This window comes from Ambystoma mexicanum, chromosome 4p (genome assembly GCF_040938575.1).
Source record: "Ambystoma mexicanum isolate Mex_15411 chromosome 4p, UKY_AmexF1_1, whole genome shotgun sequence".
Classification (NCBI taxonomy): domain Eukaryota; kingdom Metazoa; phylum Chordata; class Amphibia; order Caudata; family Ambystomatidae; genus Ambystoma; species Ambystoma mexicanum.
The window spans coordinates 15958573-15973268 of NC_090927.1; positions in this window are offsets into that span (position 1 = coordinate 15958573).

Genomic DNA, 14696 nt, shown 5'->3' on the forward strand with positions numbered 1-14696 from the left:
GTACAGGTGTAGACTTCTGCAGGGGAGCTTTCTGCACTGAGATGCCGTGCAGAAGTCAATAAGACCAGCATGTACAGTTGTAGACTTCTGCAGGGGAGCTTTCTGCACCGAGAAGCCATGGAGAAGTCAATAAGACCAGCATGTACAGGTGTCTACTTCTGGAGGGAGCTTTCTGCACCGAGAAGCCATGGAGAAGCCATTAAGACCAGCATGTACAGGTGTAGACTTTGGCAGGGGAGCATTCTGCACCAAGAAGCCATGGGGAAGTGAATAAGACCAGCATGTACAGGTGTAGACTTCTGCAGGGGAGCTTTCTGCACCGAGAAGCCATGGAGAAGTCAATAAGACCAGCATGTACAGGTGTCTACTTCTGGAGGGAGCTTTCTGCACCGAGAAGCCATGGAGAAGCCATTAAGACCAGCATGTACAGGTGTAGACTTTGGCAGGGGAGCATTCTGCACCAAGAAGCCATGGGGAAGTGAATAAGACCAGCATGTACAGGTGTAGACTTCTGCAGGGGAGCTTTCTGCACCAAGAAGCCATGGAGAAGCCAATAAGACCAGCATGTACAGGTGTAGACTTCTGCAGGGGAGCTTTCTGCACCGAGATGACGTGCAAAAGTCAATAAGACGCGCATGTACAGGTGTAGACTTCTGCAGGGGAGCTTTCTGTACCGAGAAGCCGTGGAGAAGTCAATAAGACCAGCATGTACAGGTGTAGACTTCTGCAGGGGAGCTTTCTGCACCGAGAAGCCATGGAGAAGCCAATAAGACCAGCATGTGCAGGTGTAGACTTCTGCAGGGGAGCTTTCTGCACTGCTAAGCCATGGGGAAGTCAATAAGACCAGCATGTAGAGGTGTAGACTTCTGCAGGGGAGCTTTCTGCACTGAGAAGCCATGGAGAAGCCAATAAGACCAGCGTGTACAGGTGTCGACTTCTGCAGGGGAGCTTTCTGCACCGAGAAGCCATGGAGAAGCCATTAAGACCAGCATGTACAGGTGTAGACTTCTGCAGGGGAGCTTTCTTCACCGAGAAGCCATGGAGAAGTCAATAAGACCAGCATGTACATGTGTAGACTTCTGCAGGGGAGCTTTCTGCACCGAGATGCCATGGAGAAGCCAATAAAACAAGCATGTACAGGTGTAGACTTCTGCAGGGGAGCTTTCTGCACTGAGAAGCCATGCAGAAGTCAATAAGACCAGCATGTACAGGTGTAGACTTCTGCAGGGGAGCTTTCTGCACTGAGAAGCCATGCAGAAGTCAATAAAACCAGCGTGTACAGGTGTAGACATCTGCAGGGGAGCTTTATGCACCGAGAAGCCATGGAGAAGCCAATAAGACCAGCGTGTACAGGTGTCGACTTCTGCAGGGGAGCTTTCTGCACCGAGAAGCCATGGAGAAGCCAATAAGACCAGCATGTACAGGTGTAGACTTCTGCAGGGGAGCTTTCTGCACCGAGATGACGTGCAAAAGTCAATAAAACGAGCATGTACAGTTGTAGACTTCTGCAGGGGAGCTTTCTGTACCGAGAAGCCGTGGAGAAGTCAATAAAACCAGTATGTACAGGTGTAGACTTCTGCAGGGGAGCTTTCTGCACAGAGAAGCCATGGAGAAGTCAATAAGACCAGCATGTACAGGTGTAGACTTCTGCAGGGGAGCTTTCTGCACTGCTAAGCCATGGAGAAGTCAATAAGACCAGCATGTACAGGTGTAGACTTCTGCAGGGGAGGTTTCTGCACTGAGAAGCCGAGGAGAAGCCAATGAAACCAGCATGTACAGGTTTAGACTTCTGCAGGGGAGCTTTCTGCACTGAGAAGCCGCGGAGAAGTCAATGAGACCAGCATGTACAGGTGTAGACTTCTGCAGGGGAGCTTTCTGCACCGAGATGACGTGCAAAAGTCAATAAGACGAGCATGTACAGTTGTAGACTTCTGCAGGGGAGCTTTCTGTACCGAGAAGCCGTGGAGAAGTCAATAAAACCAGTATGTACAGGTGTAGACTTCTGCAGGGGAGCTTTCTGCACAGAGAAGCCATGGAGAAGTCAATAAGACCAGCATGTACAGGTGTAGACTTCTGCAGGGGAGATTTCTGCACTGCTAAGCCATGGAGAAGTCAATAAGACCAGCATGTACAGGTGTAGACTTCTGCAGGGGAGGTTTCTGCACTGAGAAGCCGAGGAGAAGCCAATGAAACCAGCATGTACAGGTTTAGACTTCTGCAGGGGAGCTTTCTGCACTGAGAAGCCGCGGAGAAGTCAATGAGACCAGCATGTACAGGTGTAGACTTCTGCAGGGGAGCTTTCTGCACCGAGATGACGTGCAAAAGTCAATAAGACGAGCATGTACAGTTGTAGACTTCTGCAGGGGAGCTTTCTGTACCGAGAAGCCGTGGAGAAGTCAATAAAACCAGTATGTACAGGTGTAGACTTCTGCAGGGGAGCTTTCTGCACAGAGAAGCCATGGAGAAGTCAATAAGACCAGCATGTACAGGTGTAGACTTCTGCAGGGGAGATTTCTGCACTGCTAAGCCATGGAGAAGTCAATAAGACCAGCATGTACAGGTGTAGACGTCTGCAGGGGAGGTTTCTGCACTGAGAAGCCGAGGAGAAGCCAATGAAACCAGCATGTACAGGTTTAGACTTCTGCAGGGGAGCTTTCTGCACTGAGAAGCCGCGGAGAAGTCAATGAGACCAGCATGTACAGGTGTAGACTTCAGCAGGGGAGCTTTCTGCACTGAGAAGCCATGGAGAAGTCAATAAGTCCAGCGTTTACAGGTGTAGACTTCAGCAGGGGAGCTTTCTGCACTGAGAAGCCATGGAGAAGTCAGTAAGTCCAGCGTGTACGGGTGTAGACTTCTGCAGGGGAGCTTTCTGCACTGAGAAGCCATGGAGAAGCCAATAAGACCAGCGTGTACAGGTGTCGACTTCTGCAGGGGAGCTTTCTGCACCGAGAAGCCATGGAGAAGCCATTAAGACCAGCATGTACAGGTGTAGACTTCTGCAGGGGAGCTTTCTTCACCGAGAAGCCATGGAGAAGTCAATAAGACCAGCATGTACATGTGTAGACTTCTGCAGGGGAGCTTTCTGCACAGAGAAGCCATGGAGAAGCCAATAAAACAAGCATGTACAGGTGTAGACTTCTGCAGGGGAGCTTTCTGCACTGAGAAGCCATGCAGAAGTCAATAAGACCAGCATGTACAGGTGTAGACTTCTGCAGGGGAGCTTTCTGCACTGAGAAGCCATGCAGAAGTCAATAAAACCAGCGTGTACAGGTGTAGACATCTGCAGGGGAGCTTTATGCACCGAGAAGCCATGGAGAAGCCAATAAGACCAGCGTGTACAGGTGTCGACTTCTGCAGGGGAGCTTTCTGCACCGAGAAGCCATGGAGAAGCCAATAAGACCAGCATGTACAGGTGTAGACTTCTGCAGGGGAGCTTTCTGCACCGAGATGACGTGCAAAAGTCAATAAGACGAGCATGTACAGTTGTAGACTTCTGCAGGGGAGCTTTCTGTACCGAGAAGCCGTGGAGAAGTCAATAAAACCAGTATGTACAGGTGTAGACTTCTGCAGGGGAGCTTTCTGCACAGAGAAGCCATGGAGAAGTCAATAAGACCAGCATGTACAGGTGTAGACTTCTGCAGGGGAGGTTTCTGCACTGAGAAGCTGAGGAGAAGCCAATGAAACCAGCATGTACAGGTTTAGACTTCTGCAGGGGAGCTTTCTGCACTGAGAAGCCGCGGAGAAGTCAATGAGACCAGCATGTACAGGTGTAGACTTCAGCAGGGGAGCTTTCTGCACTGAGAAGCCATGGAGAAGTCAGTAAGTCCAGCGTTTACAGGTGTAGACTTCAGCAGGGGAGCTTTCTGCACTGAGAAGCCATGGAGAAGTCAGTAAGTCCAGCGTGTACGGGTGTAGACTTCTGCAGGGGAGCTTTCTGCACCGAGAAGCCATGGAGAAGTCAATAAGACCAGCATGTACAGGTGTTTACTTCTGGAGGGAGCTTTCTGCACCGAGAAGCCATGGAGAAGCCAATAAGACCAGCATGTACAGGTGTAGACTTCTGCAGGGGAGCTTTCTGCACCGAGATGACGTGCAAAAGTCAATAAGACGAGCATGTACAGGTGTAGACTTCTGCAGGGGAGCTTTCTGTACCGAGAAGCCGTGGAGAAGTCAATAAAACCAGTATGTACAGGTGTAGACTTCTGCAGGGGAGCTTTCTGCACAGAGAAGCCATGGAGAAGTCAATAAGACCAGCATGTACAGGTGTAGACTTCTGCAGGGGAGCTTTCTGTACCGAGAAGCCGTGGAGAAGTCAATAAAACCAGTATGTACAGGTGTAGACTTCTGCAGGGGAGCTTTCTGCACAGAGAAGCCATGGAGAAGTCAATAAAACCAGCATGTACAGGTGTAGACTTCTGCAGGGGAGCTTTCTGCACAGAGAAGCCATGCAGAAGCCAATAAGACCAGCATGTACAGGTGTAGACGTCTGCAGGGGAGGTTTCTGCACTGAGAAGCCGAGGAGAAGCCAATGAAACCAGCATGTACAGGTTTAGACTTCTGCAGGGGAGCTTTCTGCACTGAGAAGCCGCGGAGAAGTCAATGAGACCAGCATGTACAGGTGTAGACTTCAGCAGGGGAGCTTTCTGCACTGAGAAGCCATGGAGAAGTCAGTAAGTCCAGCGTTTACAGGTGTAGACTTCAGCAGGGGAGCTTTCTGCACTGAGAAGCCATGGAGAAGTCAGTAAGTCCAGCGTGTACGGGTGTAGACTTCTGCAGGGGAGCTTTCTGCACTGAGAAGCCATGGAGAAGCCAATAAGACCAGCGTGTACAGGTGTCGACTTCTGCAGGGGAGCTTTCTGCACCGAGAAGCCATGGAGAAGCCATTAAGACCAGCATGTACAGGTGTAGACTTCTGCAGGGGAGCTTTCTTCACCGAGAAGCCATGGAGAAGTCAATAAGACCAGCATGTACATGTGTAGACTTCTGCAGGGGAGCTTTCTGCACAGAGAAGCCATGGAGAAGCCAATAAAACAAGCATGTACAGGTGTAGACTTCTGCAGGGGAGCTTTCTGCACTGAGAAGCCATGCAGAAGTCAATAAGACCAGCATGTACAGGTGTAGACTTCTGCAGGGGAGCTTTCTGCACTGAGAAGCCATGCAGAAGTCAATAAAACCAGCGTGTACAGGTGTAGACATCTGCAGGGGAGCTTTATGCACCGAGAAGCCATGGAGAAGCCAATAAGACCAGCGTGTACAGGTGTCGACTTCTGCAGGGGAGCTTTCTGCACCGAGAAGCCATGGAGAAGCCAATAAGACCAGCATGTACAGGTGTAGACTTCTGCAGGGGAGCTTTCTGCACCGAGATGACGTGCAAAAGTCAATAAAACGAGCATGTACAGTTGTAGACTTCTGCAGGGGAGCTTTCTGTACCGAGAAGCCGTGGAGAAGTCAATAAAACCAGTATGTACAGGTGTAGACTTCTGCAGGGGAGCTTTCTGCACAGAGAAGCCATGGAGAAGTCAATAAGACCAGCATGTACAGGTGTAGACTTCTGCAGGGGAGATTTCTGCACTGCTAAGCCATGGAGAAGTCAATAAGACCAGCATGTACAGGTGTAGACTTCTGCAGGGGAGGTTTCTGCACTGAGAAGCCGAGGAGAAGCCAATGAAACCAGCATGTACAGGTTTAGACTTCTGCAGGGGAGCTTTCTGCACTGAGAAGCCGCGGAGAAGTCAATGAGACCAGCATGTACAGGTGTAGACTTCTGCAGGGGAGCTTTCTGCACCGAGATGACGTGCAAAAGTCAATAAGACGAGCATGTACAGTTGTAGACTTCTGCAGGGGAGCTTTCTGTACCGAGAAGCCATGGAGAAGCCAATAAGACCAGCGTGTACAGGTGTCGACTTCTGCAGGGGAGCTTTCTGCACCGAGAAGCCATGGAGAAGCCAATAAGACCAGCATGTACAGGTGTAGACTTCTGCAGGGGAGCTTTCTGCACCGAGATGACGTGCAAAAGTCAATAAAACGAGCATGTACAGTTGTAGACTTCTGCAGGGGAGCTTTCTGTACCGAGAAGCCGTGGAGAAGTCAATAAAACCAGTATGTACAGGTGTAGACTTCTGCAGGGGAGCTTTCTGCACAGAGAAGCCATGGAGAAGTCAATAAGACCAGCATGTACAGGTGTAGACTTCTGCAGGGGAGGTTTCTGCACTGAGAAGCCGAGGAGAAGCCAATGAAACCAGCATGTACAGGTTTAGACTTCTGCAGGGGAGCTTTCTGCACTGAGAAGCCGCGGAGAAGTCAATGAGACCAGCATGTACAGGTGTAGACTTCTGCAGGGGAGCTTTCTGCACCGAGATGACGTGCAAAAGTCAATAAGACGAGCATGTACAGTTGTAGACTTCTGCAGGGGAGCTTTCTGCACTGAGAAGCCATGCAGAAGTCAATAAAACCAGCATGTACAGGTGTAGACTTCTGCAGGGGAGCTTTCTGCACTGAGAAGCCGAGGAGAAGCCAATGAAACCAGCATGTACAGGTTTAGACTTCTGCAGGGGAGCTTTCTGCACTGAGAAGCCGCAGAGAAGTCAATGAGACCAGCATGTACAGGTGTAGACATCTGCAGGGGAGCGTTCTGCACCAAGAAGCCATGGAGAAGCCAATAAGACCAGCATGTACAGGTGTAGACTTCTGCAGGGGAGCTTTCTGCACCGAGATGACGTGCAAAAGTCAATAAGACGAGCATGTACAGTTGTAGACTTCTGCAGGGGAGCTTTCTGCACTGAGAAGCCATGGAGAAGTCAATAAAACCAGTATGTACAGGTGTAGACTTCTGCAGGGGAGCTTTCTGCACAGAGAAGCCATGGAGAAGTCAATAAGACCAGCATGTACAGGTGTAGACTTCTGCAGGGGAGATTTCTGCACTGCTAAGCCATGGAGAAGTCAATAAGACCAGCATGTACAGGTGTAGACTTCTGCAGGGGAGGTTTCTGCACTGAGAAGCCGAGGAGAAGCCAATGAAACCAGCATGTACAGGTTTAGACTTCTGCAGGGGAGCTTTCTGCACTGAGAAGCCGCGGAGAAGTCAATGAGACCAGCATGTACAGGTGTAGACTTCAGCAGGGGAGCTTTCTGCACTGAGAAGCCATGGAGAAGTCAGTAAGTCCAGCGTTTACAGGTGTAGACTTCAGCAGGGGAGCTTTCTGCACTGAGAAGCCATGGAGAAGTCAGTAAGTCCAGCGTGTACGGGTGTAGACTTCTGCAGGGGAGCTTTCTGCACTGAGAAGCCATGGAGAAGCCAATAAGACCAGCGTGTACAGGTGTCGACTTCTGCAGGGGAGCTTTCTGCACCGAGAAGCCATGGAGAAGCCATTAAGACCAGCATGTACAGGTGTAGACTTCTGCAGGGGAGCTTTCTTCACCGAGAAGCCATGGAGAAGTCAATAAGACCAGCATGTACATGTGTAGACTTCTGCAGGGGAGCTTTCTGCACAGAGAAGCCATGGAGAAGCCAATAAAACAAGCATGTACAGGTGTAGACTTCTGCAGGGGAGCTTTCTGCACTGAGAAGCCATGCAGAAGTCAATAAGACCAGCATGTACAGGTGTAGACTTCTGCAGGGGAGCTTTCTGCACTGAGAAGCCATGCAGAAGTCAATAAAACCAGCGTGTACAGGTGTAGACATCTGCAGGGGAGCTTTATGCACCGAGAAGCCATGGAGAAGCCAATAAGACCAGCGTGTACAGGTGTCGACTTCTGCAGGGGAGCTTTCTGCACCGAGAAGCCATGGAGAAGCCAATAAGACCAGCATGTACAGGTGTAGACTTCTGCAGGGGAGCTTTCTGCACCGAGATGACGTGCAAAAGTCAATAAGACGAGCATGTACAGTTGTAGACTTCTGCAGGGGAGCTTTCTGTACCGAGAAGCCGTGGAGAAGTCAATAAGACCAGCGTGTACAGGTGTCGACTTCTGCAGGGGAGCTTTCTGCACCGAGAAGCCATGGAGAAGCCATTAAGACCAGCATGTACAGGTGTAGACTTCTGCAGGGGAGCTTTCTTCACCGAGAAGCCATGGAGAAGTCAATAAGACCAGCATGTACATGTGTAGACTTCTGCAGGGGAGCTTTCTGCACAGAGAAGCCATGGAGAAGCCAATAAAACAAGCATGTACAGGTGTAGACTTCTGCAGGGGAGCTTTCTGCACAGAGAAGCCATGCAGAAGCCAATAAGACCAGCATGTACAGGTGTAGACTTCTGCAGGGGAGCTTTCTGCACTGAGAAGCCATGCAGAAGTCAATAAAACCAGCGTGTACAGGTGTAGACATCTGAAGGGGAGCTTTCTGCACAGAGAAGCCATGGAGAAGCCAATAAAACAAGCATGTACAGGTGTAGACTTCTGCAGGGGAGCTTTCTGCACTGAGAAGCCATGCAGAAGTCAATAAGACCAGCATGTACAGGTGTAGACTTCTGCAGGGAGCTTTCTGCACTGAGAAGCCATGCAGAAGTCAATAAAACCAGCGTGTACAGGTGTAGACATCTGCAGGGGAGCTTTCTGCACCGAGAAGCCATGGAGAAGCCAATAAGACCAGCGTGTACAGGTGTCGACTTCTGCAGGGGAGCTTTCTGCACCGAGAAGCCATGGAGAAGCCATTAAGACCAGCATGTACAGGTGTAGACTTCTGCAGGGGAGCTTTCTTCACCGAGAAGCCATGGAGAAGTCAATAAGTCCAGCGTTTACAGGTGTAGACTTCAGCAGGGGAGCTTTCTGCACTGAGAAGCCATGGAGAAGTCAGTAAGTCCAGCGTGTACGGGTGTAGACTTCTGCAGGGGAGCTTTCTGCACTGAGAAGCCATGGAGAAGCCAATAAGACCAGCGTGTACAGGTGTCGACTTCTGCAGGGGAGCTTTCTGCACCGAGAAGCCATGGAGAAGCCATTAAGACCAGCATGTACAGGTGTAGACTTCTGCAGGGGAGCTTTCTTCACCGAGAAGCCATGGAGAAGTCAATAAGACCAGCATGTACATGTGTAGACTTCTGCAGGGGAGCCTTCTGCACAGAGAAGCCATGGAGAAGCCAATAAAACAAGCATGTACAGGTGTAGACTTCTGCAGGGGAGCTTTCTGCACTGAGAAGCCATGCAGAAGTCAATAAGACCAGCATGTACAGGTGTAGACTTCTGCAGGGAGCTTTCTGCACTGAGAAGCCATGCAGAAGTCAATAAAACCAGCGTGTACAGGTGTAGACATCTGCAGGGGAGCTTTCTGCACCGAGAAGCCATGGAGAAGCCAATAAGACCAGCGTGTACAGGTGTCGACTTCTGCAGGGGAGCTTTCTGCACCGAGAAGCCATGGAGAAGCCATTAAGACCAGCATGTACAGGTGTAGACTTCTGCAGGGGAGCTTTCTTCACCGAGAAGCCATGGAGAAGTCAATAAGACCAGCATGTACATGTGTAGACTTCTGCAGGGGAGCTTTCTGCACAGAGAAGCCATGGAGAAGCCAATAAAACAAGCATGTACAGGTGTAGACTTCTGCAGGGGAGCTTTCTGCACAGAGAAGCCATGCAGAAGCCAATAAGACCAGCATGTACAGGTGTAGACTTCTGCAGGGGAGCTTTCTGCACTGAGAAGCCATGCAGAAGTCAATAAAACCAGCGTGTACAGGTGTAGACATCTGAAGGGGAGCTTTCTGCACCGAGAAGCCATGGAGAAGCCAATAAGACCAGCGTGTACAGGTGTCGACTTCTGCAGGGGAGCTTTCTGCACCGAGAAGCCATGGAGAAGCCATTAAGACCAGCATGTACAGGTGTAGACTTCTGCAGGGGAGCTTTCTTCACCGAGAAGCCATGGAGAAGTCAATAAGACCAGCATGTACATGTGTAGACTTCTGCAGGGGAGCTTACTGCACTGAGAAGCCATGGAGAAGTCAGTAAGTCCAGCATGTACAGGTGTAGACTTCAGCAGGGGAGCTTTCTGCACTGAGAAGCCATGGAGAAGTCAGTAAGTCCAGCGTGTACGGGTGTAGACTTCTGCAGGGGAGCTTTCTGCACAGAGAAGCCATGGAGAAGCCAATAAAACAAGCGTGTACAGGTGTAGACTTCTGCAGGGGAACTTTCTGCACCGAGAAGCCATGGAGAAGCCATTAAGACCAGCGTGTACAGGTGTAGACTTCTGCAGGGGATCTTTCTGCACTGAGAAGCCGTGGGGAAGTCAATAAGACAAGCATGTAAAGGTGTAGACATATGCAGGGGAGCTTGCTGCACCGAGAAGCCATGGAGAAGCCAATAAGACCAGCATGTACAGGTGTAGACTTCTGCAGGGGAGGGTTCTGCACAGAGAAGCCAAGGAGAAGCCAATAAGTCCAGCATGTACAGGTGTAGACTTCTGCAGGGGAGCTTTCTGCACTGAGAAGCCATGCAGAAGCCAATAAGACCAGCATGTACAGGTGTAGACTTCTGCAGGGGAGCTTTCTGCACTGAGAAGCCATGCAGAAGCCAATAAGACCAGCATGTACAGGTGTAGCCTTCTGCAGGGGAGCTTTCTGCACCGAGAAGCCGTGGAGAAAACAATAAGACCAGCATTTACAGGTGTAGACTTCTGCAGGGGAGCTTTCTGCACCGAGAAGCCACGGAGAAGTCAATAAAACCAGTATGTACAGGTGTAGACTTCTGCAGGGGAGCTTTCTGCACAGAGAAGCCACGGAGAAGTCATTAAGACCAGCATGTACAGGTGTAGACTTCTGCAGGGGAGTGTTCTGCACTGAGAAGCCGTGGAGAAAACAATAAGACCAGCATGTACATGTGTAGCCTTCTGCAGGGGAGCTTTCTGCACCGAGAAGCCGTGGAGAAAACAATAAGACCAGCATTTACAGGTGTAGACTTCTGCAGGGGAGCTTTCTGCACCGAGAAGCCACGGAGAAGTCAATAAAACCAGTATGTACAGGTGTAGACTTCTGCAGGGGAGCTTTCTGCACAGAGAAGCCACGGAGAAGTCATTAAGACCAGCATGTACAGGTGTAGACTTCTGCAGGGGAGTGTTCTGCACTGAGAAGCCGTGCAGAAGCCAATAAGACCAGCATGTACAGGTGTAGACTTCTGCAGGGGAGCGTTCTTCACTGAGAAGCCATGCAAAAGTCAATATGACCAGCATGTACAGGTGTAGACTTCTGCAGGGGAGCTTTCTGCACTGAGATGACGTGCAGAAGTCGATAAGACCAGCATGCATAGGTGTAGACTTCTGCAGGGGAGCATTCTGCACCAAGAAGCCATGGGGAAGTAAATAAGACCAGCATGTACAGGTGTAGACTTCTGCAGGGGAGCTTTCTGCACTGAGAAGCCGCGTAGAAGTCAATAAGACCAGCATGTACAGGTGTAGACTTCTGCAGGGGAGCTTTCTGCACTGAGAAGCCATGGAGAAGTCAATAAGACCAGCATGTACAGGTGTAGACTTCTGCAGGGGAGCTTTATGCACCGAGAAGCCATGGAGAAGCCAATAAGACCAGCGTGTACAGGTGTCGACTTCTGCAGGGGAGGTTTCTGCACCGAGAAGACATAGAGAAGTCAATAAATCCAGCATGTACAGGTGGAGACTTCTGCAGGGGAGCTTTCTGCACTGAGAAGCCATGGAGAAGTCAATAAGACCAGCATGTACAGGTGTAGCCTTCTGCAGGGGAGCTTTCTGCACTGAGAAGCCATGGAGAAGTGAATAAGACCAGCATGTACAGGTGTAGACTTCTGCAGGGGAGAGTTCTACGCTGAGAAGCCGTGCAGAAGCAAATAAGACCAGCATGTACAGGTGTAGACTTCTGCAGGGGAGCTTTCTGCACCGAGAAGCCATGGAAAAGTCAATAAGACCAGCATGTACAGGTGTAGACTTCTGCAGGGGAGCTTTCTGCACTGAGAAGCCATGGAAAAGTCAATAAGACCAGCATGTACAGGTGTAGACTTCTGCAGGGGAGCTTTCTGCACTGAGAAGCCATGGAGAAGTCAATAAGACGCGCATGTACAGTTGTAGACTTCTGCAGGGGAGCTTTCTGTACCGAGAAGCCGTGGATTAGTCAATAAAACCAGTATGTACAGGTGTAGACTTCTGCAGGGGAGCTTTCTGCACTGAGAAGCCATGGAGAAGTCAATAAGACCAGCATGTACAGGTGTAGACTTCTGCAGGGGAGCTTTCTGCACCGAGATGACGTGCAAAAGTCAATAAGACGAGCATGTACAGTTGTAGACTTCTACAGGGGAGCTTTCTGCACCGAGAAGCCATGGAAAAGTCAATAAGACCAGCATGTACAGGTGTAGACTTCTGCAGGGGAGCATTCTGCACTGAGAAGCCATGGAGAAGTCAATAAGACCAGCATGTACAGGTGTAGACTTCTGCAGGGGAGCTTTCTGCACTGAGAAGCCATGGAGAAGTCAATAAGACCAGCATGTACAGATGTAGACTTCTGCAGGGGAGCTTTCTGCACTGAGAAGCCGCGGAGAGGTCAATAAAACCAGCATGTACAGGTGTAGACGTCTGCAGGGGAGCTTTTTGCACCGAGATGCCATGGAGAAGTCAATAAGACCAACATGTACAGGTGTAGACTTCTGCAGGGGAGCTTTCTGCACTGAGAAGCTATGGAGAAGTCTATAAGACCAGCATGTACAGGTGTAGACTTCTGCAGGGGAGCTTTCTGCACCGAGAAGACATAGAAAAGTCAATAAATCCAGCATGTACAGGTGGAGACTTCTGCAGGGGAGCTTTCTGCACTGAGAAGCCATGGAGAAGTCAATAAGAACAGCATATACAGGTGTAGACCTCTGCAGGGGAGCTGTCTGCACTGAGAAGCCATGGGGAAGTCAATAAGACCAGCATGTACAGGTGTAGACTTCTGCAGGGGAGCTTTCTGCACTGAGAAGCCTTGCAGAAGTCAATAAGATCAGCATGTACAGGTGTAGACTTCTGCAGGGGAGCTTTTTGCACCGAGATGCCATGGAGAAGTCAATAAGACCAACATGTACAGGTGTAGACTTCTGCAGGGGAGCTTTCTGCACTGAGAAGCTATGGAGAAGTCTATAAGACCAGCATGTACAGGTGTAGACTTCTGCAGGGGAGCTTTCTGCACCGAGAAGACATAGAAAAGTCAATAAATCCAGCATGTACAGGTGGAGACTTCTGCAGGGGAGCTTTCTGCACTGAGAAGCCATGGAGAAGTCAATAAGAACAGCATGTACAGGTGTAGACCTCTGCAGGGGAGCTGTCTGCACTGAGAAGCCATGGGGAAGTCAATAAGACCAGCATGTACAGGTGGAGACTTCTGCAGGGGAGCTTTCTGCACCGAGAAGACATAGAGAAGTCAATAAATCCAGCATGTACAGGTGGAGACTTCTGCAGGGGAGCTTTCTGCACTGAGAAGCCATGGAGAAGTCAATAAGAACAGCATGTACAGGTGTAGACTTCTGCAGGGGAGCTTTCTGCACTGAGAAGCCATGGAGAAGTCAATAAGACCAGCATGTACAGGTGTAGACTTCTGCAGGGGAGCTTTCTGCACTGAGAAGCCATGGAGAAGCCAATAAGACCACCATGTACAGGTGTAGACTTCTGCAGGGGAGCTTTCTGCACTGAGAAGACATAGAGAAGTCAATACGACCAGCATGTACAGGTGTAGACTTCTGCAGGGGAGCTTTCTGCACTGAGAAGCCATGGAGAAGCCATTAAGACCAGCATGTAGAGGTGTATAATTCTGCAGGGGAGCTTTCTGCACAGAAAAGCCATGGAGAAGTCAATAAGACCAGCATGTACAGGTGTAGACTTCAACAGGGGAGCTTTCTGCACCGAGAAGCAATGGGGAAGCCATTATGACCAGCATGTACAGGTGTAGACTTCAGCAGGGGAGCTTTAGGAAATACATTTGAAAGCCTTCCCCCTCTTCTCGTAGTTAGAGGGGAGCAAAGAGCTTTGGCGCCGCGTCCAGAGGGCCATGGGCCTGGAATTGCAGGAACGGTGGATAGGCCTCAATATCACTGTTCCTTTTTATATCTTCATATTGGAACTCAAGGCTCTAAGGCACCTCAGTGATCAAATTAAGATGGGGATTTCCCCCACCACTGGCTACGTTTAGCTTTTCCAAGCGCTCGACCCAGCTGTGCTCGGGTATTGGGTTTATTTGCTGAGTCCGGGTTATTTGGGTCGCCTTTTATAAGGTTCCATAACTCCTGTGTCTCCAGATAGCGCCTTATGTCACACTGTCGCAAGCTTCTATAGGCGCGTTTCATTTCTCTGCACCTTAGGTCAGAGAAATCGTTGGACATGGGCAGAGGTGTCCTTAATGCTCTTTTTCTCTGCATGTGTATGAAGCACCCTTCCCACCGTCCCCTTCCCCTCCGCTCCTCCCTGGGAGAGGCATCTCGGCATCCCCTTTTTGCAATACAGTATAGTATAAGGCACGTTAGCTAATGGCGCCCAGATAATACAGCGGACGCCTCCCGACCCTTGCTCCCTTTATAAATTGGGTTTAAAAAACATGAGAAACCATCCAACAACCAGGTAAAAAACACTCCTTTCCCCCCAACGGTGCCTGTGACCCCGAGAGATGCAGCAGAGACATGTGAGGTCTTTGGATGCTCACCGGACGCTCCTCCCGATTGGAGCCTTTCCTTCAGGGCGCTTTGGGTCTCAGTGCCATCGGCTATCAGGGAAAGATGTCATCTGCAGAGTAGGGCCAT